The sequence below is a fragment of the Carcharodon carcharias genome, chromosome 32 (assembly GCF_017639515.1).
Source record: "Carcharodon carcharias isolate sCarCar2 chromosome 32, sCarCar2.pri, whole genome shotgun sequence".
In the NCBI taxonomy this organism is placed as follows: Eukaryota; Metazoa; Chordata; class Chondrichthyes; order Lamniformes; family Lamnidae; genus Carcharodon; species Carcharodon carcharias.
This window is the reverse complement of record NC_054498.1, coordinates 24,575,048-24,597,235: the sequence shown is the minus strand read 5'-3', so window position 1 is coordinate 24,597,235 and position 22,188 is coordinate 24,575,048. Positions and strand designations below refer to the sequence as shown.

Below are 22,188 nucleotides of genomic sequence, written 5' to 3'. Positions count from 1 at the left end.
CATCTTCATGCTAGCTCAAATTGTAATTAAGGCTATCTCTCTCTCTCTCTCTCTCGTCAAATGAACATTCACAGGGGCAGAGCTTGCAGGATAATCCAACTGATATCAAAATAATTACAAAGTTTACCCTTACAGTCTGCTGAAAACAACTTCTGGTCAGGTACCTTGCCTATCTTTTAATTGAAATAATTTTTTGTGAATATTCCTTTTTCCAAAAGCGGACCTTACCCTCACCAGTAACCACATGGAAACAGCAATTTTACAGAGGACTGAAGACGTACATCAAAACTGGCACCAACAGGCCATATTTATACATTTCAAAGTGGAATACAGATTTAAGGGCATTGGCTAAAGAACCAGATGCAACGACAAGGTTTTGTTTCCCTCTAAATGAAGCGAGTGGTTAGGATTTGGAATGCAGTGCCTGCTGCTAGGGCGATGCAGGCAGGTTCAATGGTAACTTACAACAGGGAGCTGGATAAATACTTGAAAGAGATTTTTTTAAAAGTAGGGATATGGCAATGTAGGTGTGAGGGAAAGGAGCGGGACAAACGCACTGCTCTTGGAAAGAGACAGCACGGGGTCGAATGGCCTCCTCTGCTGTACTATTCACTGTGTGAATGTCAACACATCTATTCGGAGCAGCAGGGTAAAACCGAAACATTAAACAGTCCCACACACGTACATATTACACATTTATATATGAATAAATGATCCAAACTGACGAGTCTTCACGCATTTTTAAACAGTAGCAACCATCTGTGAGGAACTGTCGCTGCTTCACTCCCCTGAGCAGCTTCAGAATAGTCCCCCAGTCATGATTTAACCTGACTGTCTCCCTATAATTAAATAGAAATTAGCCATCCCTCCTCCCTGCCCCCGCTCCCGCTCTCCACCCCTCAGCTGACTAACCTGCTCCGCCGGACGGACGTCTGTTTCCCGCCCAGTGCGCGCCCTCTCCCAACCCCGCCCCCTCTCCCTGCTGCGCAGGCGCCCTTTGGGGCTCGTGCGGGTGAGTGACGGACTCGGCTCGGCCGCGGCGGGGGCGCGCGCGCCCTCACGCGCGAGCGTAGTAGGTTCGGGCACAAAGGGAGCACGTCCGCCGCGTGAGCACTCACGTACGCCCGTACGTGCGTTCTAGGAGCGCGCACGACCGGGCGACCGACCGTTCGGCGCCGGGACGGCAGCTTGGAATGCTGGTGCGGATGGAGCCACGTGACCCAGCGGTCCCACGGCCGAGAGACGGGAGCTAAATGGTAACTGGCGAGCGGGTGGGCGAGTGTGTTCAATTGTGTGTGGGTGTGTGAGGCAGCGAGTGTGAGCTGTCGTGTCAGCAGCCCCCTCCCGGGAGTGAGAATGAAGGGTCTGTGGCTACTCCAGCGGGCAAACAATGGGGCCTTGCACTCGGCTCGGGTCACAACCCACCCCCACCTCTGCCTGTGTTTCTGTCTCCCTCCCTTTCACAGGCCTCTCTGTGCCTCTAACCTTGTTTTTTTGTGGAAGCTGGGGGACATCTTTCTGTGGCTGAGCAAGTTTGAGAGTGTCAGCCTGTCAGTCAGCTTTCGTGGCTGCCTCTCTACCTTAAACCACATTGACTCCATTATTGATTTCTGAAGGTTCCAGATCATTATGTACTCTAATACTAATTTTGTGGCCTTTTTACATCTACCCCTCCCTGCCCATCCTCCCTAGTCATGGGTGAAATTATTATGATTATTTGTATTTGTCATGGAGGTGTCCTAAAAGGTTTGTAAGTGCTAATTAAAACTGAGTTTGAATTTTTCAAATATTTTTCTCCTGTAAGAGGGTATAATGTACTCTGCACCTGATGTTCCTAGTAGAACTGTGTTTGTTTATCATGATGTGATATCTGTTATATTCATGTGCAACTTACAGTTACATCAGTGTTCCTACTTTATCACTTTCTAGGCTGGATGTAAAAGGTTAGCTTTTAACCTGGGCTGCTTGTGGATGTCCATAGTACTGTTAACTGGCATTTAATACATATTTGCCTCCAGTTTCTCAACAATTACTTGGCATTTACCCATGTCAAAATACTTTGATACCAGTCATGAGATCAATCTTACGGATTTTGCTTCTGCTGTGTAAGGCTTTAATAGTTTTCATTCTGCACAGAATTGAAATAGCTCTGAGTAGCAATAGTTTCTTGTCAGATTACTTAATCAGGATAACACTGGCAGTAGAAAAAAGAGACACAGCCATCAGCAGGACAAAAATAGAATCCATATGAACATATAAAAATAATAATGGATCATCCATGCTAATAGGTATAAACTTGCAGATCACCAAATATTGGAAGGGAGATGGAGGAAGAAATATACAGACAAATTAGAGAATTGAGTAAGAAAAGAATAATCATGGGGGATTTCAACTGATATTGGACAGAAGAGGTAGGTAAAGGGGATAAGGGAACGCTGTTTCTACAATGTGTGCATTGGACTCCTTTCGAACCTTACATGTAAGGGGAGATTTGCTATTGGATCTAGTAATGGGGAATGAACTGGAGCAGATAAAATAAGTAAAAGTAGGGAATATCAGTAGGCACTAGTGACCATAACATATATGCTTTAAGATGATGGAGAATGATATAAATGTCAAAAACCAAGTTAATAGATTAGAGCAAAGGTGATTTTGAGAAGCTGAGAATAGAACTTGGAAAAATGAAATGGGCAACTATATTGGCAAACACCGTGTAAAAGAACAATGGGAAATATTTAAAATGGTATTTAGGGGGCTGGGAAAATATCTTTCCACTAAAGGAAAGACTAAAACTAAACACGACTGGGACTCCATGGATGAACAAAGACATAATGGAACAATTAAGGGCTAGGGAAGAGGCAAGCATTAAGTGCACAGACAGCAGAGGAGTGTATGAAAAGAGAGAATACAAAGAGATTAGGAGAGAAGTTTTAAAAAATTAGGCAAAGTGGAACAATGAAATTTATCAAGGAACACAAATCGAAACAGTAAAATATTTTACAGGCATATCAATTAATAAAGGAAGTCTGTAATGGGAATAGGACCATAAAGGTATGGAACAGGATAATACCACTAACGATAGAAAGATGGCAGAAATACTAAATTATTTTGCTTTGGGTTTCTTTTTGGTGTTTACCAGGGAGTTAGAACAGGCAAATATAACATTGAATGGTGATCTGAATAATGAGATAAAGTGGATGTATTAAATAAGCTAAACAAACTCCGAGGACAAAGCTCCTGATCCGGATGGCTTACATACATATATTCTAAAAGAATCTAGGGAAGAGATAGCAGAGCCATTACTACTCATGTTTAATATTCATTGGCATGACACCTTTTTCTAGAGGACTGGCAGGTAGCTAATCTAATTCCTATTTTTAAGATGGAGGCAGAAATAGACTAGTCAGGTAACGTTAATTGTAGCACAAATAATGGATTCCCTACTAAAAGAGAAAAATGTAAGAACACCTTAGAATGAGAAATATAATAATGAATATATCATTATTAGTGAGAGGGTGTCAGGGTTGGCATAGTCAATACAGAGTGTGGGGGAGCACAGTCAATACTGAGTAGGGAAGGGTCTGGGAGGGCATAGTCAATACTGGGGAGGGTGTGGGGTGACAGTTAATATTGAGCAGGGGAGGGTGTTGGGGGGCATAGTCAATACTGAGCTAGGGAGGGTGTGGGGGGACATAGTCAATACTGGGGAAGGTGTGGGGTGACATAGTCAATATAGAACGGGGGAGGGTGTGGGGGCGACAGTCAGTACTGAGCATGGGAGGGTCTGAAGGGAATAATCAACACTGAGCGAGGGAGGGCATGGGGATAGTCAATATTGAGCAGGGGGGAGGATAGTCAATATTGAGCAGGGGAGCGGGATGGGCAATACTGAGCAGGAGAGGGGGTGAGGGGGATAGTCTACTGAGTGGGAGAGGGTGTGGGGGTGACAGTCAATACTGAGCAGGGGAGGGTGTAAAGGGAATACTCAACACTGAGCGAGGGAGGGCATGGGGGAGGATAGTCAATACTGAGCAGGTGAAGGGGATAGTCAATACTGAGCAGGGGAAGGGGCGAGGGAGTTTAGTAAATACTGAGTGGGTAAGATAGTCAATACTGAGTGGGGAAGGTGTGGGGGGCATAGTCAGTGCTGAGCAGGGGGAGGGTGTGGCAGAGCATAGTCAATACTGAGCAGGGGTGGCTTAGTCAATACTGAGCGGGGGTGGCTTAGTCAATACAGGGTGTTGTGGGGGGCATAGTCAATACTGAGCAGGGGAGGGTGTCGGGGACAGTCAATACTGAGCAGAGGAGGGTGTCAGGGGACAGTCAATACTGAGCGGGGGTTAGTCAATACTGAACGAGGGAGGGTGTTGGGGGGGTGGGGGGGCGACAGTCAATACTGAGCAAGGGAGGGTGTGGTGGGGACATAGTCAATACTGAGGAGGATGGTAACAAATTACAGGAGGACGTTAATAAGCTTACAGAATTGGCAAATAATTAGCAAATGAAGTTCAACAGAGATAAATGTGAGGTCATAGATTTTGATGGAAAAAGTAAGAAAGTCACATTACTTGTAAGGTGCAAGTCTAGGTGGCATAGAGGAACAAAGGGATCTCAAAGTACAAGTACACTAATCACTAAAAGTTGTGCCACATGTTTGCAAGACCATTTTAAAAAGGCAAACCAACCACTAAGTTTTATCTCTCGATGGATAGAATTGAAAAGTAGGGAGGTTATGCTAAACCTGTATTAAATATTGTTTAAACCACACTTACAGAAGGATTGACAGGCTGGGTCAGTTCTCTCTTGAAAAAAGAAGGCTGAGGATTGAACTAAAAGAGGCCTTTAAAATAATGAAAGACTTTGTTAGAGTAGATACAGGGAGCAAGTTTCCCCTTGTGAGGAAGAGCATAACTAGAGGCCATCTGTAAAGAATAGTCACCAAGAAATCCTGTAGGTTATTCAGAAGAAACCTCTTCACCCAAAGAGTGGTAAGAATGTGGAACTCACTATCACAGGCAGTGGTTGAAATGAATAGTAAAGGAAGGGGGAAGCCAGGCAAGCATTTGAGGGAGAAAGGAATAACGGTCTACGATGGTAAGATTTAGATGAGAAAAGATCACAGCTTAAGTGGAGCATAAACATGGCCATGGACTGGTTGGGCCGAATGGCCTGTTTGTTTGGTGTATACCCCATGCAATCCCATGTAGATTTACATTTTCTGATTAATTGGAAAAAGGTTCATTTTTTTATTCATTTATGGATGTGAGCATTGCTGGCAAGGCCAGCTTTGTTGCCATTGAGAAGGTAGGGGTGGTGAGTCACATTCTTGAGCTGCTGCAGTCCAAGTGGTGTAAGTTGCCTGGCCCTTGTGTGGCACGAATGTTAGTTGGTACTTATCAGTCCAAGTCTGAATGCTATATAGGCCTTGCTGCTCGTGGACATGTACAGCTTCAATATCTGAGGAGTTGCAAATGGTACTGAGCACTGTGCAATCATCAGTGACCATCCCTCTTCTGACCTATGATGGAGAGATGGGTCATTGATGAAGTGGTTGAAGATGGATGGACCGAGGGTGCTATCCTGAGGAACTCCTGCTGTGATGTCCCAGGGCTGAGATGATCGCCATCCAATAACCACAAGCATCTTCCTTAGGTTTGATTCCAATGAAGAGAATTTTGCACGCGATTCCCATTTTCTTCAGTTTAAAAAGGCTCATTGATGTCACACTTGATCAAATACTGCCTTGATGCCAGGGGAAATCACCATCATCTTACCTGGAATTCAGCTCTTTTGTCAATGTTTGGGCCAAAGTTTATAATGAATTTTGGAGCTGTGAGGTTTTGGCAAAACCCAAACTGATTATTGAACAGGTTCATGCTCAAGGTGCCACTTCACTGTCGTGACACCTTCCGCCGAGAGTGGATTGGTGATGTGCTAGTTGGGCAGTTTGGATTTGTCCTGTTTTTTCTTGTTACAGGACATACCTGGGCAATCTTCCACATTGTTGGGTAGATGCCGGTGTTGTAGCTATACTGGAACAGCTGTACTGAAACGGCTAGCATGGCTAGTTCTGGAGCACAAATCTTCAGTATTGTGGCTGGGATATTTTCAGGGCCCGTAGCTTTGTTATATCCGGTGCCTTCAGCCATTTCTGGTTATTGCATAGAATGAATTTAATCAGCTATAGACTGGCACCTGTGATGCTGGGAAGGTCAAGAGGAGGCTAAGATGGCACACCCCCTTGGCACTTGAGGTTGAAGATGGTTGCAAATGCTTAAACTTTGTCTTTTGTGCTGCCATGCCAGGCTCCCTTCATCATTGAGGATGGAGATATTTGTCGTGTCTCCTCCTCTGGTTAGCTGTGTAATTGTCCACCACCATTCAAGGCTGGATGTGGCAGGACTGCAGAGCTTTTATCAGACCAATTGGTTTTGGGATTGCTTAGCTCTGTCTATTGTACACAAGTGGGTGGGGGGGGGTGAAATGTGATGCCCCATTATCCACAAAAAGCAGAAGGCTGCTGATTCTGGAAATATCAAACAATAGAGCACGTTGGAAACTCAGCAGGTCTGTCAGAATCTGTGGAGACACTAGCTGAGTTTCAGATGCAGTCCCCTAATCAGCATTGACAGTATGTATTTGGTTGTGTTTATAGCTTAGTGAAGATTCCTTTGCGCCGAAAGCCTTTCTAGAGAACTGAGAGCTGGTATGCGGAGGGTTTATTTGACCAAGATCCTTCAATCCAATTGTGCTGTACTTCCATTAATAGGTTAAATTGCAGTTAGTGTTGTCTTGGTGGCTTAAGAATTGCTTTTGGCCTGGTTTTATTGTGCATGAGTTCCAACTGTCATGGCTGCTCTTATTTGTAATTATCATCAATTACATGTAATGCCCTCCTACCTAGCTATTGTTCTACCTTTATTGCAATCCTTTTTAGCCCACTTTTTCAAATACATACTGTACTAAATCCCATTCTCTTTTTCGTTTCTGTTTGTTTTGAAGTCAGCCAGTCTTTCAGAAATCCTGAATCCTCAGCTAGGGATTTTATTTTTTGCTTCTTCTCCAGGAGGTGCTAACTGGTGCTGACCTATGATTCTGCGGATGCAGGTGAAACTTCACCTCACTCAAGTCCTGTTCTTCATGTATCCTCACTTAAAGTTGTGGTTGCGTTCCTGAAAATCGCAATTTTAAGTGAAATTACTTAAAACGAATCTATGATTCCTAGAGGAACCAATGTTAAAGCCAGAGTTAGGTTCCTTTGGCTTTTCCAGACAGGAAATATCCAATGTACAAGTTCAAATACTGTACCATACATGTGCAACACTGTGCATTCCTCGCTGAAATAACTTGAAAAATAAAATACATCGCTAAATATGAAAGTACAATACAATTAAATTGTTTTTTGAAAAATTATAGTACAGTTTTGCTGTTCTATACTCATGCCCAGACAGTGAATGTTGGCACGCTGAATTGTGGTGCAGTTAGATCACAGCTGTGCCAAAGCCTTTCTGTAGCTGACAATGGCTTGGGCACTTTCAGGGAGGAATCATTTGATAGTGATCTAGAAACCTAGCTAACTTCTCTTTCTTCTTTCTTCTCCCTGCCCCATTTCTCCATAGGCTATTTGTAATGGCCCAACTGCCTGGCCGATCAGAAAGCCCAGGGGTTGAACCCGGGATTCTAGAGGCAATTGCCAAGCTCAATCCAGGGATTAACCCTAGTTTACTTTTTCTGTGTAACGTTTGACATTTCACATCGTCAGAATGTCCCAAAGTGCTTTACAGTCATTGAATTACTTTCATGACCGAGCTGGAAGGTCTTGCTTTTAACCCCCACTGCAGAGATTGAGCATACAATCTCAGCAGAGACTCCAGTGCAGTACTGCAGAGTGCAGATGTCTTTCGAATGAGTTGTTAAACTGAGACAAAAACAGCATTACCTGGAAAAACTCAGCAGGTCTGGCAGCATCGGTGGAGAAGAAAAGAGTTGACATTTCGAGTCCTCATGACCCTTCGACAGAACTTGAGTTCGAGTCCAAGAATGAGTTGAAATATAAGCTGGTTTAAGGTGTGTGTGTGTGTGTGTGTGTGTGTGTGTGTGTGTGTGTGTGTGTGTGTGTGTGTGTGTGTGTGTGTGTGTGTGTGTGTGTGTGAGAAGTGGAGGGGGGGGGTGTGGTTGTAGGGACAAACAAGCAGTGATAGAAGCAGATCATCAAAAGATGTCAACAACAATAGAACAAAAGAACACATCGGTGTTAAAGTTGGTGATATTATCTAAATGAATGTGCTAATTAAGAATGGATGGTAGGGCACTCAAGGTATAGCTCTAGTGGGGGTGGGGAGAGCATAAAAGATTTTAAAATATTTAAAAATAATGGCAATAGGTGGGAAAAGAAAAATCTATATAATTTATTGGAAAAAAAAGGAAGGGGGAAACAGAAAGGAGGTGGGGATGGGGGAGGAAGCTCACGACCTAAAGTTGTTGAATTCAATATTCAGTCCGGAAGGCTGAGATCCTGGCTGTCCTCTCAGGTGGATGATTTAAACAATCTCATGGCACTATTTAGCTGAAGAGCAAGGCTGTTGTCCAGATATCCTGGGCAGTATTTATGTTTCAACCAACATCACTAATACATATTATATGGTCGTTTGTCTCATGGCTATGGGTGGGAACTGGCTGTGTGCAAATTCGCTGCTGTTTCCCTACATTACAACAGTGACTACCCTTCAAAGAAATGCTTCATTGGTTGTGAAAAGTTGAGACAGCCTGAGGTTGTGAAATGAACTATATAAATGGAAGGCCTTTGAAGTACAGTTGCAATTATTTTGTCTGCAAGCAGCAGATGAGATAATTGACCAGAGATTCTTGTTTTGATGGTGTTGATTAAAGGTGGAACTTTGGAAAGGACACCAGGAAAATCATGGGATCTTCTACATCCACTTGTTCAAACAGGGCCTCAGGTTAATATTTTATCCAAAGGATGGCACCTATAAACCATGTAGTAATCCTTCAACTCTACCTCGATGTGTTAATGAAGTTTAAACCCACAAACCTTTGGCTAAGAGGAGAGAGAGTTGCCAAGTGAGCTACGTTGACACACCAACAACAACTGGTATATCATGTGATTTACTCACTGACCTATCAGTCAAGTTATTAGTCACAGATATTTTGCAGTTAGCATTATTCTTTCCAGTAGTGTAAGGAAGTTTGTGGGTTAAAAGGTCAATTTTTAAGTGTTTAATCAGTGTTCATATAGGAATGGATTTAGAGTAGGCGTTGTCTACACGATGAGGGTGTGAGCAGTATGATGTGAAACACTGCAGTGTAGCATCAAAAATTAATGTTCAGAGTTGGTGAGTGAAGATGTGAATGGGAAAATGGTTAAAAACTATAAGGGTGATTACTTTGGCATTTATTAAATGGGACCTATTTTAGGACATGTTGAGTTATAATCTCTTTACATTCTAACATGTTCCATTTCATTACGTGAATTTTTTTTAACGTTTCATTTCCCTCTCCAGCTTAACTGGTTAATGCAATGAGCAGTTAAATTATACAGGCCAGGAAAGTCCCAGATTTCATCCCTTGTAACCTGACTGGAGAAGTAATCGGGTTGTTACCATTGACCTCTCTGTCATTGAAGAGAAGATTGACTAGAGTTCTGAAAAAACATAGAAAATTTACAGCACTCAAGGTGGTCATTCAAGCCGTCGTGCCAATGCCAATTGAAAAAGAGCTATCCAGCCTAATCCCATTTTCCAGCTCAGTCTGTAACCTTGTAGGTTACAGACTTTCAAGTGCATATCCAAGTATTTTTCAAATGCCATGAGAGTTTCTAGAAGCCATTACCACTTTTTCAGGCAGAGTGCCAGACCACCACCATCCTCTGGGAGAAAAACATTTCCCTCCATATCTCTCTAATCCTTCTACAATTTAGTTAAATATGTGCCCTAGTTAGAGACCTCTCTGCTAAGAGGAATAGGACTTTCCTATCTGTCCTATTGAGGCCCCTCATAATTTAGTTTTAAGTAAATCTCCTCTCACTCCTCTGCCCCCAAAAAACCCCAGCCTATCCAATCATTCCTCATAGCTAAAATTCTCCAGTCCAGGCAAAATCCTCGTAAATCTACTCTGTACCCTGTCTGGTGTGATCATATCCTTTCTGCAGTGCACTGACCAGAATTGTGCCCAGTACACTACCTGTGGCCTGACTAGTGTTTTATACAGTTCTAACCTAACCTCGCTGTTCTTACATTCTATGCAATGGCTAATAAAGGAAAGTACCTGGCATGTCATCTTAACCATCTTATACTGTCCTGCTACCTTCAGGGATTTGTGAACATGCACTGCAGATCCTTCTGTTCCTCTACACTTCTCAATTTCTTACTATTCATTGTGCTCTCCCTTGGCTTGTTTGTCTGCCCCAAATGCATTGCTTCATACTTTTCTGGATTGAATTCTATTTGCGACTTTACTGCCCACCTGACCAGTACATTCTTATCTCCCTGCACTCTAGCTTTCTTTCTCCCTATCAACTGTATAACTAGTTCTTGTGACATCTACAAACCTCTTAGTCATGCCCCCTACATTTAAAAACAAAAAAACTGCGGATGGTGGAAATCCAAAACAAAAACAGAATTACCTGGAAAAACTCAGCTGGTCTGGCAACATCGGCGGAGAAGAAAAGAGTTGACGTTTCGAGTCCTCATGACCCTTTGACAGAACTTGAGTGAGTCCAAGAAAGGGGTGAAATATAAGCTGGTTTAAGGTGTGTGTGTGTTGTGTGTGTGTTGGTTTGGGTGGGGGGAGAGAGAGAGAAGTGGAGGGGGTTGGTGTGGTTGTAGGGACAAGCAAGTAGTGATAGGAGCAGATAATCAAAAGATGTCACAGACAAAAGAACACAGGTGTCGAAGTTGGTGATATTATCTAAACGAATGTGCTAATTAAGAATGGATGGTAGGGCACTCAAGTTATACCTCTAGTGGGGGTGAGGGGAGCATAAAAGATTTAAAAATATTTAAAAATAATGGAAATAGGTGGAAAAAGAAAAATCTATATAATTTATTGGAAAAAACAAAAGGAAGGGGGAAACAGAAAGGGGGTGGGGATGGAGGAGGGAGCTCAAGACCTAAAGTTGTTGAATTCAGTATTCAGTCCGGAAGGCTGTAAAGTGCCTAGTCGGAAGATGAGGTGTTGTTCCTCCGGTTTGTGTTGGGCTTCACTGGAACAATGCAGCAAGCCAAGGACAGACATGTGGGCAAGAGAGCAGGGTGGAGTGTTAAAATGGCAAGCGACAGGGAGGTTTGGGTCATTCTTGCGGACAGACCGTAGGTGTTCTGCAAAGCAGTTGCCCAGTTTACGTTTGGTCTCTCCAACGTAGAGGAGACCATATTGGGAGCAACGAATGCAGTAGACTAAGTTGGGGGAAACGCAAGTGAAATGCTGCTTCACTTGAAAGGAGTGTTTGGGCCCTTGGACGGTGAGGAGAGAGGAAGTGAAGGGGCAGGTGTTGCATCTTTTGCGTGGGCATGGGGTGGTGCCATAGGAGGGGGTTAAGGAGTAGGGGGTGATGGAGGAGTGGACCAGGGTATCCCGGAGGGAACGATCCCTACGGAATGCTGATAGGGGGGGGTGAAGGGAAGATGTGTTTGGTGGTGGCATCGTGCTGGAGTTGTCGGAAATGGCGGAGGATGATCCTTTGAATGTGGAGGCTGGTGGGGTGATAAGTGAGGACAAGGGGGACCCTATCATGTTTTTGGGAGGGAGGAGAAGGCAGGAGGGCGGATGCGCGGGAGATGGGCCGTACACGGTTGAGGCCCTGTCAACGACCGTGGGTGGAAAACCTCGGTTAAGGAAGAAGGACGACATGTCAGAGGAACTATTTTTGAAGGTAGCATCATCGGAACAGATGCGACGGAAGCGAAGGAACTGAGAGAATGGGATGGATTCCTTACAGGAAGTGGGGTGTGAGGAGCTGTAGTCGAGGTAGCTGTGGGAGTCGGTAGGTTTCTAATGAATATTGGTGGACAGTCCATCACCAGAGATTGAGACAGAGAGGTCAAGGAAGGGAGGGGAAGTGTCAGAGATGGACCACGTGAAAATGATGGAGGGGTGGAGATTGGAAGCAAAATTAATAAATTTTTCCAAGTCCCGACGAGAGCATGAAGCAGCACCAAAGTAATCATCGATGTACCGGAGAAAGAGTTGTGGAAGGGGGCCGGAGTAGGACTGGAACAAGGAATGTTCCACATACCCCATAAAGAGACAGGCATAGCTGGGGCCCATGCGGGTACCCATAGCCACACCTTTTATTTGGAGGAAGTGAGAGGAGTTGAAGGAGAAATTGTTCAGTGTGAGAACAAGTTCAGCCAGACGGGGAGTAGTGGTGGATGTTGGAACAGCTGATATATACCACCAAAATCAAGAAACCCTAGTACTAAGCTCTAATAAAATATATGACTTTAAGGGAAAGCTAGGTAAGCACATGAGGGAGAAGAGAATAAAAGATTATACTGCAACTAGATGAGAGAGGATGGGAGGAGGCTCTATTGGGATATAAATACCAGCATGAACTGGTTGGGCCAAGTGGCCTGTTTTTGTGCTGTATGTTCCTTGTAACTGTATCTGTGAAAGAACAGCTTCTGCCACAGGAAACAGACTGCTTATTTACTCTTATCAAAATCATTCTTGATTTGAACACCTCTAAATTTCCACTCAGCCTTTTCAGCTCTCAGGAAAAGAAAAGGACTTGCATCTATATAATCCCTTTCGTGAAAGCTGGACATCTGTTTTTTGCAATCAATGAAGCACTTTTGAAGTATAGTCACTTATGTAATGTAGAAAGTGCCACACAGCAAGCTCCCACAAACAGTAATGTGATGATAACCAGATTATATTTTTGTGATGTTGATTGATGGATAAATATTGGCCTAGACACCAGGGATAACTCCCCTGGTCCTCTTCGAAATAATACCACAGGATCTTTTACAGCCACCTGAGAAGGCAAATGGGGCCTCAGTTTAACATTTCATCTGAAGGACAGCATATCCAGCACTGTGCTGTACAGGAGTGTTGGCCTTAATTTTTGTGCCCAAGTACTGCAGTGGGACCTGAACCCAGAACTTTTTGACTCAACCAAGAGTGCTACCAACACATTTTTTAGTGACCAATGCCAGAATAAGCATGTGTGGACATCAGTTGAGGAAAGAATTGACCAAAGATGCAGACCCTTGTGTTGACTAGCTTACTGGCACTTGTCAATTCTCAAACATGAAGAATAAGTGCTTTAGTGAAGTACAAGATGGCAACTGACAATTGTGGAACTGCAACCAAGGAAGCAGTTGATGTCTTCAGGAGAAGAGATGGGGAAAGGAATTGCCGCCTTCAGTTTTATTTTCTGCCCTAGCTCCTCTCTGCTGTGGCGCTGATCGCATGGGCACAAACAACCCTGATCCAAGTGTTCATCCTTCATTTGAAAACTTAGCCAATGAGAGTTTGTGGACTATTCAATATTCAATTATGCTATTTTTCATAGCTTAATTCTGACTCAAGCAGCAGTTTCTAGGTAGTGGCCAAAAGCAAGAGCCTCCAATCACATTTTTCCCTTTTAACCTGAGTGTCCTGAAGTTCATTGTGCCCCTCTTTCCACTACGCCTCAAAGATTGACTAATTCAGATGTGTACTAGGAATAAACCCAGGACCTGCTTGGTGTACATGATACGTCAGCTGCATTTATTCACTACATCATTTTAAAACTATTCATATTTATACTTTAGAAAGGTACTTCGATAACTTTTCAGCTAATTGTGTTCTTTAGGATGCCCTGACATGTTGGGTTATCCAAGTAGGTTTGTATGATCCAGTACTCCCATCAAGGAGTTTTGTGGAAAAGAGGTGGACCATAATAGAGGCTGAGAACTGGCAAGTGTGATTATAGAGTAACAAGTTGGGAGTTGTGACCCAGGGTGCAGAAATGTCAGTGCAGTGACGGAGAAACAATTGTGCAACTTAGAAAGTAAAGGAATAAGAACAAATGGAACATGACCTAGGAGAGAGTATGAACAGAAGAGGAAAAAGCAGGAGATGGAAAGGTATGGAAATGAGCCAGTAATGAAAAAATCATACTGTAGAGGGCTAGGAACACGCAGAGTTGGAGCTCTGAACATAAACATTTTGAAGCAGTGACTGCAAGTCCATTTGATGTCCCCAAATCACCACAGTGAACCCATATGTGGGGAAAATCAAACATTCATTTTGAAAAAAGCCATATTGATTAACGTGAAGCAAAAATGTAACTTTGCATTTAATTTAAAATATTGTTTGAAATTATGGTAGTAACAAATCTTACATTAAGTAAAAGTTACAGAAGCTGTGTTCTTGCAGTTCATCAGCTAAATGAGCAATGTCTCTGGAGATTGCTGGTTAACTGTGTAAATTAATTGCATCACCAAAGAGAGGGAACCTTTGCAGGCTTAATCCCAGCATTTTGTTTAGACTTTATATCCTGCTATACTGATGTATTGAACTTTCCACATTCATAAAAGTCAAGTGACAAAACACAAGTGATCAGGCTGCTGCTGTACCTATGATTCACTACCAACAGCGAGCTATTTTTGATGTTATCAGTCTACCTGCAACTCCCTCTGGGGACCTCCCCTTTCTGCAGGAACCATGTGGTGCTGCACCATTGTTTTTGTGTTTGCAAGGATTCACAAATGTGGTTGAATTTCTCAATTCATTATGCAGATAACGGACAGCAATTAGGATGGCAATTCCTTTGTGGGCTGTAGTGGGGAAGGGGCCAGGAGCGAGCGGGCTTGGTGCTCATTGTTGACTGACAGTGTTCCTGTCTAGGGTAAACTGAAGGAAGAAAGACAATATTTTTTTTCTTTCCTGCAGCCACATCCTATACTGCATAATTGAAGAATTAGGTATGAATGCTCTTTCCTTTGGATGTTCTGGGGCTTTGGTGTAATGCAGGAAAGTGCTTGGGGAAGTAGAGGGCAGATATTTGCCATTTGCTGTGACTTAGATGCAGTCTGCGTCTGCCTTAATGAATCCAATCCAATTGCTCCAGGAGGAGACAGCATCAAATGCTTTTGTTTCTTAAAAGAAAAGCCATGTTTAGACATCAGTAATTGCTGAATGATGTGGCTTAAAGACAGTGTTCTCGAAAAATTTCACTGCTTTTCAGTATGAAGGACGAGTAGGCCTTTTTAGCATAGTTTGGGTTTCTGGAATTGGGGGTTGGGCCAGGGTAGGTGTCTCTGAGCAGTTATGTCAAAGTACACTACCTCTGGAGCCTATCCTGCTTTTATAGGGAATATGTTTTACTGAGAATTCTAGTGTAGTTAATTTACTATGTATTCAGATTTTCACTGTCCTTTGTTTTCAAATCCCTCCATACCCTCGTCTTTCCCTTTACCTGTAACCTCCTTCAGCCCTACAACTCTAAGCTTTTTGTTCTCAAATTCTTGTCTCTTGTGATTCCCCAATCTTAATTGCTGCACATTTGGTGGTTGTCTCTTTAGCTGCCTAGGCCCTAAGCTTTGGAATTCCCTTCCTAAACCTCTCCATCTCCCTACCTATATTTCCCCATTTAACACACCCCTTGAAGCCTAGCTCCTTGGCCAAGTCATCTGCCCAGGTATTTCCTTATGTTGCTTGGTTTCAAAAGTTAATAGCACTTCGGTGAAGCGCCTTTGGACATTTTACTCTGTTCAAGGTGCTGTATAAATGCAAAATGTTGAATGTTCGAAGATTAATCAAATTTGTTTATTTCTGATTTTTCTTTTTGACATCACTGGACAGATACTACATTTCACGGTTGTAATACCTTATAGGATAAACCTGAATACTAGTTAAATAACAGTTGAGATCTTTTATTTCTGTAGACTTTGTGCAGATAGGTAATACAGGACCATTATTGGAGTCCAATAAGGGTCAGATTTGAAATAGTAGCTCCCTGGCATCCTTTATTAAATGGCTTTTTAATGGATTTAAATGTGAACTCAGAATGGAGGGGGACAATAAAAGACTGGTAATGCAGTAAGTCATAAATTAAATCTTTGGGCACACAGTAACTACTTTTCAAAACTAAACCTAGCAGCCTTTGGCAATTCAAAACATTTTTTCTTTGTTTTTTTACATGCTAAATATGGTGCAATGGGTTTTTCAATGAATACCTCAACCATAAGCACTGAAAACAATTTTCTGTGGGATTAGCAGATCTTAGTTGGGGCACTGTACTTGGCATCAGCCCATTAGGATAGAATGAGAAAATTGGCCAGGGTTCCTGCCTCAGTTTGTTACCCAACAACTCACTACTGGAAACGCGTTGTGCGGACAACAAGGTTAGCTCGGCTGTGGTGCCTGCAGCAGCTGAATAGCCGGCAAGCATTCACTGTTACAGCTCACATATGAATACTGGTGATACTAGTTACTGGTGGATGCCTAGCACTTTTGCTATTGTGTGTTCCCTGATCTTTGCATAATCGTCTGAGAAAATTTAATTGAATATTATGAAGTAAAATTGGAGCGACAGTGTGAATCGGAACTCGAATGTGCCTATTAAAATAAAATTAATTCACACTGTGCTTCAGGATAAGTTATAAACTTGTCATTTGAATTTGCTCCAAAAATGTTGCTGTAGATTAAACAGTGATGTTCAACAACAACAACAAATTATATTTATGCAGCACATTTAACATAATAAAACATCTCGAGGCACTTAAAAGGATCATCTTAAAATAAAGTATGACATTGAGCCACATAGAGAAATTCGAGCAGATGACTAAATGTTTGGTCAAAGAGGTTGGTTTTAAGGAGTGCCTTAAAGGACGAAAACGAGGTAGGGAAGTGAAGACATAACCACCAATGGTGGAACACTTAAAATCAGGGATGCTCACAAAGCCAGAATTAGAGGAGCATAGCAAATCAAGTATTAAATTGGCCCTTTTGAAAGTCAAATAGTTACAGCATTCAAACAAGAATGCTAGCTTGGGGAGCTCTGTTTGAATGTCTTGACTGACCTTTGCACTTGAGGTGGGAAAGGTGTGCTCCTAGAGGTTAATTTTTACAACTTCATGTATAGGAGAGGAATGTCTGGGAGAGATTTATTTATGCATTTCTTCAACATGACTGTCTTGCAAGGTCAAGGAAGAAAGGTTATTATGGGCATCTGAGAACATAACTGGGTGGTTGAGCTGTGCTGCTGATTAGAAAAAGAAAACTGGGGAGTAAATGGAAGTATAACCAAATTAATTTTTGCAAGTTAATGATGGAACAAAAAGTGAACTATGACTCTTAAAATCTATGACTCTGAAATGTTGCTTGGTTGTACAGAACTTGAGTATTGCTGAAAAAAGAGACATGCTGTTGAAGCTTTTTGTCTTACATTGATCAGGGCAGTTCGCAAGAATACTAATAGTAAAGGCAGCATCAGTTTATTTATTTTTTTGTTGACAGCATCAGTTTATACTGCATGAGAAGAGAGCGCTGATTGATTGGCAAGTGGACTCTGGTAGAGACATTGCCATGGAGAATGCAGCAGGGAACAGTTAACTGATGAGCTTTCATTCAAATTCAAACCAGGCAGGTCAACTCTGGTCAAGTCATTGCCATGGTGAATGAGCCAGGGCATGGCTGTCTCCTAAACTGAAAACCAATTTAAGATTATCAGTCGGGCTCACAATGTGGCTGACTTATACATGCTAGAAGCTACATATGTTCACACACAGGGCCTGTCCTCTGCAGACAGAAGGAGGATGTCTACACATTGCACCTTTTTCAACTAAAGAAGCTTGGGGAACAGCCATTCCCTGTTTCATTCCCCATGGCAATATCTTGACAAATTAAGGTGGACCTGCCTTATTTGAATTTGAATAAAAGCTTTTCAGTTAACTATTCCCAGTTGCATTCTCCATGGCAGAGCCTCTACCAGTCAGAGTCCGCTTGCCAGCCAATCAGCACTCTCTTCTCATGCAGTATAAATTGTTGCTCCCTTTATTGCTGGTATTCTTGCAAACTGTCCTGAGTGCAAGACAAAAAGCTTCAACAGCATGACTCTTTTTTCAGCAAGACTCCTGAGTTATGAAACCTTTGCTGTTGAGCTGAAATGTATGCTGAAGTGACTGTTTAAACCCCATAAATTAACATTCATTATGAATAAATTTGAGATTTATGTGAAACTGGACATGTTTTCTAAAAAATGTTGTTCCCCTTCCCTTCGCCACTGCCAAGATATAAAAACTTGATTTTAAATGGAAGAAGTTCTCTGGTGGATGTCAAGTGTGTACATACAGCTGTGTTTAGAGTCAGGACAGCGTGAGCATCTGGTGTAGGTGTATGTATAATGAATTAGCTGTTCTTTGAGCATCCTTCCTGTGTGTTCACAGCACTACAATAGGTAGGCTGAATTTTGTTTCCAGTTTATTCAGAAATCAAAATGCCATCTTCAATAGCGCACAGAAGAGAAAAGGGGATTTGAGAAAAATTAGTGAGCTCCTGTCAGGTTTGTGTGTTAGGCTGGTGTCACAGTAATATCACTACACCACCCTTGTGTGTATATGAGAGAAAAAGGAGGAAAGATCTTCCATTAATTAAAGTTTTGGTAATATTGCATGTTGGAAGGTGCAATAGCAGTCTAGGACTGAGATGCAGGAGCACTTTTATCAAGGGATCCACATCAATTCATGCTGCAAGAGAATAAAGCTCAATTAGTTTAAAGCTTTAGAACCATAGAAAAGTTATGGTGTAGAAAGAGGTCATTCAGCTCATCATGTCTGTGCTGGCCAAAAAGAGAAAAGAAACGAGGTGCTCATTTTAACTTCACTTTCTAGCACCTGGTCCATATCCTTGCAGGTTACAGCACTTTAGATGCAGATCCAGGTACCTTTTTAAATGAGTTGAGCATTTCAGCCTCAACCATCAACTTAGGTAGTGAATTCCAGATGCCCACTAGCCTCTGGGTCAAAAAGCTTTTCCTCATGTCCTCTCTAAGCCTTCTAAAAATCACCTTAAATTGACCCCCCCCCCGGCTTTCCTCAAGTCTTTCCTGTTTACTCTATCTAGGCCCCTCATAATTTTGTATACCTCAATTAGGTCACCTTAGCCTTCTCTGCTCTAAGGAGTCCTATGGATTGAGGTAGAGCATTCAAATAGATTAACTGTTCTTTGTTTGAATGAGAAGATCTAGCATGAGTGGCTCCATGTTCAAACTCAGAATGACTACTTGCGTCTCTTCCAGTGCTGTTCAAGTTGTCATCTTCTGAGGACCGGCACCCTGCCCCAACCAGTGTTTCATTGCAGAGAGTGCATTATCATATGGAATAGGCTATCTACATCACTTTTACTGACCTATCTGCCTTTGGGCTACACTGACCTGACACACACTCTGCAATTTAATATCATTGTGAAAGCTCCCCATTAACACTAACCATAGACTGTGAATCAAGTTTCAAAGCCAAAGCTGACTGCAGAAGAGAACATTGAGACTTCTTACACCTGGGAGTATTCGTCTGTTTTACTCTGGTATCAAGCTGAACTTTGACAGCATCTTCAAAGCTGCATTTATTCCATCATTGCGTATACATCAATGTTAATCCAAATTGAAATGGCTTTGCACTGATGCTTAGTTATAGTGGGACTATAGTGTAACTATAGTTAGTTACCCAAAAGGTAACAGGTGACTTTTCACTGGCTGAAATTTAGGACAATAATATTCTATTTCTTCAAGAACAGTAATGTTGCTGATATCATATTGCTTTCCTGAACAGTCCCATTCTTTGGCTATGTTTGTCCAACCATAGATCAGATATGAGCTTGCAATTCCGTGATGAAATTCAATGGGCAACAATCATTGTCTTTCTCAGTAGAGTTACGAACTGGACCTAAGCACTGAAGTTAACAGTGTGTTCAGCCACTATCTGATTTTTGTTAAAATTGGCCTGGGTTGATTAGGTGTCATGATAGTCCATCAGATATGGAGTTAATTCTGTAGACTATGATGTTCTCAGGAATAAAAATGATCTTGGTGCTGTTTAGGAAATTGCTGGTCAAGATCAGGGGCTATTAAGATCAAGAATATTTCCCTGGAGGACTTACATCAACACAGCAGTGAAAAGACACATGAATGGCCTGATGTTTCTATCCTTTGCAGAATTATACATTCAGTTTTGTGGCTTACTAGATATGACACAAGAAGTCAGTTTGCCAAGTAGGTCAGGTTGCCACATCTGTAAAGCTCCCAATGTGCCCAGCATTACTGCTCAAAATCAATCTTGCTGTTGCGAGAATAGCTCAATTTTTCTATCAGGAGATTAAGATTCCCAAGTCAATCGTTAGTTGAAAAGCTAGGCTGGCGATCTGCCTGTTGCAGTGGGTTCTTCACTGCAGTTTCCATGTCAACCAACTGTGTGGATATCAGGATTAACTTTGATCTCTTTTGTGGAGAGAGATAGTACTTGCTGCTTTCCAATGAATGGCACAGTGCCAAATGGTGTGTTGAATTGAAATAGAAATACCAGGGAGGAGCTAGTTCCATATGTGTTTTGAGAATCAAAGCATCAATGATGAAAGAGCTGGACCTGTATGAGATATTCAACTTTACCGTGCCAGGTTTTGTTTCTGCTAATTGGGTTACAGTACTTCATTGGAACTTCTGATACCCGACTATGAATTTTAAGTGATTTTTTTCACCAAATATAGTGTGAAACTGCACATACTAACTTCCTGTCTCTGGAGCTCTGAACTGGTATGCAAGAACGGAAATGCAGAGTCAATTATCAGTTGTTGAACCAAAGTTGCTCTAGCAAGCGTGCCGATGAGTCTCAGATTTCTTAGTCTGTTGTCCCTTAACACAATTTCTCTAAGGCTTTCTGTGCTACTAGCTACCAACAAGGTCAAATTAATCTGTCTTTGTTATAGGCTATTGACTGCACCTGTATGCCACCTAATATACCAAAAGAGAGATACCTGGCAACTCTTACAAGATGTGGGCATTCTTGCCTGTGGCAGTGTTAAGGATTTCTCATTATTTTTAGTAATGTTGAATACCTTAACTGATATTATTTGTAAAATGGTATTGGTCTTTTGGGAAGTTGCTGTAGATTAGAAGGATGTGGTTTGTAGATTGCTCTATCTATAGTGCAACATGACAATAAACATGTGATTTGTTTTATTACCTCCTAATAGCAAAACTTATGTAATAGTCTTAATTGTGATAATGGAAAAATGAGCATGAATGGGAATTGAAGTTTTAGGAAGGCAGGATCTTAACACTGATGTGAAAGAAATGAGTGTAATAAACTCTGCCTTTAGCCCCATTAGAAGCAACTCTTTCGAGTACAAACCCGTTTCCATCTGTTTCAGATGAAGTTACATTGTTTCCCATTGTGAGATCTTGAATTCTTGATACTCTTTTTTTTGAGTAAACCTGTTTCCATCTGTTTCAGATGAAGTTACATTGTTTCATAGTTTGCCATTGTGAGATTTGAACTCTTGATCTTGGGGTTACAAACCCAGTACCATAACCACTTGGCTATTTAGGCCAAGCCCCCCATTAGATGTATGTGACCTGTGTTCTGATGTCTGCTAATGCTTCTTAATTATCAACAGTGGTCTGAAATTCCAGAACCCCCAGCACTGCTGGTTTTCGTTTACTCAAAATAGACAGACAGTATTTCTTGAACTAGCAAATTTAAGGGCTGAGAATCTTGCTAGCTCACTTTTTTTCTCCTGAGTATTTTTAAAAAGGTAAATCAATCCTATGTGGTTAGAACAATGGAATGATACAGCACAGAAACAGGCCTGTCAGCCCATTTGTACAAGTGTCAGCCATTGGTAGACTAAAATGAATAGGTCAACTGGAAAGTAGAAAGGGAAAAGGGTGTGAAAACAATAAAGTGGGGGAAATGCTACTAGTGTAAAAGAGCGTAGGATGGAAAAGGGAGACAGATAAGTTAAGCATTTTTGCTGGGATTACAACATCTGAGCCTTGACTTTGAGGCTAGACCAATGTGTTTATAATACAGCTATTGCACAAGACTGTAATCCTGGTTAGAATCAGTCATCTCCAGCCATTGTGAAACTATAAGCTTTGAAGTTGTGATCGGGAATGCTGCCGATAATGTCTTGAGCTGGATTTTTTTTCCTCCCCTGTATGTTGTCCTGTAACAAGTCTATGTAAAC

The 22,188-nt window shown here is 42.1% G+C and overlaps 1 protein-coding gene across 2 annotated transcripts in view; it reads left to right on the top strand.

Annotated features, from left to right (window-relative positions):
• The first annotated feature begins 1,161 nt into the window (after positions 1-1,161).
• znf592 (zinc finger protein 592) overlaps positions 1,162-22,188 on the top strand; it is a 151,354-nt gene continuing 130,327 nt past the window's right edge. For both annotated transcript variants that reach the window (XM_041178615.1, XM_041178614.1), the window contains exon 1: positions 1,162-1,256. The gene's annotated coding sequence lies outside the window, so the exon portion shown is untranslated. The remainder of the gene's footprint in view (positions 1,257-22,188) is intronic.